This window comes from Dendrobium catenatum, unplaced genomic scaffold, assembly GCF_001605985.2.
Source record: "Dendrobium catenatum unplaced genomic scaffold, ASM160598v2 fragScaff_scaffold_414, whole genome shotgun sequence".
Taxonomy (NCBI): domain Eukaryota; kingdom Viridiplantae; phylum Streptophyta; class Magnoliopsida; order Asparagales; family Orchidaceae; genus Dendrobium; species Dendrobium catenatum.
In genome coordinates this window covers 2,213,247-2,218,270 of record NW_021318876.1, presented here as the reverse complement: position 1 = coordinate 2,218,270, position 5,024 = coordinate 2,213,247, and positions in this window count along the sequence as shown.

The window sequence follows — 5,024 nt, the reverse complement described above, 5'->3', positions numbered from 1 at the left end:
CAATCGAGAAGATTAATTTCTATAGTAACCCCACGTAGTATAATAAATGTCAGCTGCCCGTTATTGTACGACCTAAGTGGTTAATAACATTTAGAAAAGATGGAGATCAATTCCAATCACTATTTTTTTCAACTTTCTACCAATATATTAGATAGAAAAAAAAATCCTAAAATAGTGAAACCATACTTGTAAGATTAGTTTGTAAACCTTCAATCTCAAGACAAAGAAATTCATAAAGTCAAATATATATATATAATTTAAGTCAAATTCACTCACACATCATATACGTAAGAATTGAATTCAAAAATGTTTTTTTAATATTTAATAATTAAAGCTTCCAACCAACAGACCAAAAAGAACTACTTTAAAAAAAGATATTTTAAAAATTAAATCATAAATAAATAGGAAATATTTTATAAAAAGTGTATGTTTTAAATTTAAATTAGCCTAAGGAACTTATTTAATAAAAAAAACTTAAAAAGGTGCAAACACAGAACTTAATTATCTGATTTTAATAGAAAACCAGAACTTGATTATTCTATTTCTGCTTTTACCGGAAACCGGATTTAATATTTCAGAAGGAAACTGGAATTTTCATAATATATGGTTTCTTAAGAAACCGAATTTTGAAATGAAATATATAATTAAATCAGGTTTCTTAAAAAATATAACTGTTTTGAAATTAAATTTAAAATTTTTATAAATATTTCAGAAATCTTTTGAATAAAAAATAACAAAAAATAAACAAATTTAGGAATTTATAAAAATCGTATAAGTAAACAAAAAAAAATGAATTTATAGAAAGTGGGAGAAATAAAATCCGATTTCCAAAAGAAAGTCAAAATTAATGAAAGTCCTCGCTTCATTAATTAATGTAGTTGAAAGCACTCCAAAAAACTTCAAACATTTAAGACAAAATAAAAAATTGTCTTTTATAGGAATTCAGCGCATTAACCAAGCCAGCATAAATATATTAAAATAAAGTTCGCCAGAGAAGTTAACGTCCCCACCAACCCCGTTAATGAAGACGCTTTTCTTCTATTACCACGCCACTTTTAAAATCTCCACGCGCTGCTTGCAGCACAATCTTCAAACAGGATAAATAATCTAAGAAATAATTGGAGTCGTAATAAAGCTGAGTGGGTCTGCCTTCCCTCCCGCCACAACCAAATCTTCCCCTCCCTTACATGAACCAAAAAAACATACCACAGATTTAGACCCCTTGCTATCATAATGACAGTTTTTTTTGACTTATTAAGCCTTAAAACTTTGACTAATTAAAAAGTAGGATCTTTCTATTAAGGGTATATATATATTATATATATATATATATATATATATATATAATATATATATATATATATATATATATATATATATAATATATATATATATATACATCCCCCTTCTAAAATTTTATTCAAATATTTAAATTAAGGATATAAACGAGTTGAGTCGAGTTCTTATTTAATCGTGCAATGATCACTTAATTTATATTGAGCTCGAATTTCGGGTTCATTTGTTGAGCTTGAGTTTGACTCGGAGTGAAAAGCATGAGGCTCGAGCTTAATAAGAAAGTTGAGATTGACTCATTTTGAGTTTGATTTTTTTTTTATTTTGAGCATGAACAAAAAAATGATTAATTAGACTAATATAAATATCTATGTGTTATTAATATTAGTTTAGCTAGCTGATAAGCGACGAGCTGAACTAACAGGCTCGAGCTCAAGCTCTATAATATATAACTTCAAATTTAAGTTTGAATTCGAACTCGCGACTCAGTAAACTAAACTTATGAGCTCGTTTACTAGTTGTTTCCTCACATTACAGTCCTAATTTAGATTTAAAAGTAAAACTTACATCCTGTAATTTTCTATTATATTTAAGTGATATTCACATAACTAAGTTGATTTAGCGTGGTTATCTTTTTAGTTTCTCTCTCACAGTTTCGCCCTAGCCGCTCTGCTAGGGTTTCGTGGTTCCGGCGCTTTCGCCCGTTCGGCGGAAGCTTCTTCCTCCAGTGTCTCTCGTTTTCCAGGGGAGCTCTTTCTCTCTTCTTCTTATTTTAGCGTGGTTATCTTTTTTCTGGTTGCTTCGATTTTTTTGGCCGGCTGTGCCGGTATGACGACGGTGAAGCTTCGAGACCCCGGTTTTTTTCGGTGGGTTTCCCATTTCCCGTTCTTTTATTGAAGCGCTTGCTGGGTCCTAAACCTTCATTTCCGGATTTTGTGTTTCTACCTTTCGTGGGAATTCCGTCTTTATGGGTTTCCGATTAAGAAATCAACGAGCTCGCTGCCCCTTTTCAGTTTCTCCCTTGTGGGCTTCTTTCCTCTAAAAGACCACCTCTTGATTCTATACGCAAATTTTTTTTCAATTTGAAGTTGAACAGTGAGTTTTCTGTTACTGTTTTGGATCAGTCGCATATCCTGATTAAGCTAGCAAACGAATCTGGACTATTTGTAGGGTGTTTTTGTCACCGTTCCTACCTAGTGTTTAATTGCTTTTATTGAAATTACGAAGTGGTCGCCAACTCTGGGACATTGCGCTGAATCGCCTGTTATCCCTATCTGTGGGTTTCGTTCCTCGGTTACGCCCTCATTTTTTTTCACCTCGTATTTTGTTTGGGCTTGGCGGTATGTTTGGTAAGCCTTTAAAGATTGACGAAGCTACTGCTGTAGGTTCTCGCCCTTCCATTGCCCGGGTTTTAGTGGAACTTGATATAAAACTAAATCCTATACCTAAACATGTGTGTGGTTAGGATCTGAATCTTTAGGTTATACTCAAGAGGTTGTTTTTGATGAATTCCTCAATTCTGTGCTAGCTGTAAGTGTATCGGGCATGTGCATGGTAATTGCCAAACCGTTTGCTGTTGTTCCTTGTAATTCAATCTTCTTCCAATCCTCCTGTAGCTACTGTTTGTTTAGCGGCTGAGGATGGTTCTAAAGATTTCTCTGGAGGGTGAGATGGTGAATAACGGAATAATCCTGAGATTGTTCATGCTGTCGAGCCGTCGGATATCCCTGTATGGGGAGGTTTCTGTCGCGGTGGATTTGCTTATGTTACTGTGTGTCCTGCCTCTGGCTGAGATTTCTCCTATCACGAATGTTATGAGTCCCCTGTTGTCCTTTATCGACTGATCCCCTTCCTAATCCTATTAATGTTGCACATATGTAATTTTTGAGTGAGCGGTCCCTGCTCTGGTGGAGTTTAATGTAACTATTGTGAATGCTGGTGGATTGGAGGCTGCGGGGCTTCTACTGGTTTATCCCCAATGGATTCCTTTCTTCCCTCACTATACCGAGTCCGAGTCTGAATTCTATGTCGTTTCATTCGTCGGAAACCGTTAATGATCACCTTTGGTCACGCTCGGTTGAATCTGTGGCTGTTTGTAACCCGGCTATCAATAATTTTATTGAAGTTCCAGTGAACTTAGTGGATTCTAATTTTTTGTAATCAGGTTGGGGATTCGTCTTGGTTTTGGACATTAGGAACCACTTAAATTGTTGAATGACTCGTCGGATGGTGATTCTGGTTCCGATTGCTCAGAAGATGGCTTGGTTACACCGGAATTTTGTGGGGGGTCGGACCCTGGTAACGACTTCTCCCTAGTTCGTGTGCGACCTACTTTAAAATGTTTGTTTCTCGGGGGAGAATCCGCGGCCAGGCACCGACAGACGCTAATTTTCTCTTAGATGTTGATTTCTCTCTTATTCTATTTGAGTATCAGTTTTTCTCTATGGCTGATGCGATAATTGGGCTATGATGTGTCGGGGCTCGTGTCCCCGGGTAAGCTGTGGCAACCTTTGTGTGGACTCTCGGGTTGGTGGTCGCTCTTCGGGTAGTTTTTCTTTCCCCACCATGCTGGGAATGGTCCATGCGAGGCTCTAGGGATGCTGGTAGTCTCGCATTGCTGAGCCCGATCTTTATTGTATTCATCCGTTTTATCGCTGTTTTTTTTTTTTTATTATTTATGTCCACATTTGATGTAACCGTCTTTTTTATCAAATATATTTTCTTTTATTAAAAAAAAAAAGTTGATTATATGATTCATAAAAATTTGATTAATAAGTATTATAATAGTTATATATATATATTATTGTTGCGTCCTGGAATATTCGCGGCGTAGAGAAATATATAGTTTAACGTCTTAGCGCTGTACGAAGATCCAGCACACAATCAGATAAGTGAGAGGGTGTAGCGTTCATAAGAGACACCAAAGTTTTACGTGAAAACCCTAAAAAAGGGGAAAAACCACGGGCCTGGCCCGGTTTGAATGAATCCACTAGTATTTATAGTCGATTACAATGAGGCCCTTCCTTAGGAGAAGGCCTTGGATTGATGTAGCAAATGTACATCATATAGATTGTATTACATGGTAAGAGTTACATATACAGGTTTGTTTGGCCTGAAGGACCGTGGTCGGCAGGAGACCGGAGTCGGCAGGAGACCGGGGTCAGAAAGACCGTTGCCTGTTGATGGAGGTCGGAAGGACCATAGTAGGCGACAAAGGCCTGAAGAACTATAGTCGGCAGGAGACCGTAGTCGCAGGAGACCGTAGTCGGCAGGAGACCGTAGTCGGCAGGAGACCGTAGTCGGCCGGAGACGTTGTCTGGTGATGGAGGTCGGACGGACCGTAGTAGGCGACAGTGGTCAGAAGGACCGTAGGCGGTAGGAGAATAAGGAGTCAGGTGTAAGTCCCAGTGTCACTTGGAAGATCGGATGTTGATGGTCTGGCCTTGAGTAGGACGTCGGGTCTTAAGCAGGACGTCAGGTCTTCAGCAGGACGTCGGGTCTTCAGCAGGACGTCGGGACTTAACGTCGGGCCTTGAACAAGACGTCGGGTCTTTGGCAGGAAGTAGGGACTGAGTGTCAGGCCTTGAACAAGACGTCGGGTCTTTGGCAGGACGTAGGGACTGAGTGTCGGGCCTTGAACAAGACGTCGGGTCTTTGCGGACGGCCGGGATGAACGTCGGGCCTTAAGGGGTGGTCCGGCGAGGTTTTGTGGTGGTCCGGCGAGGTTCCTG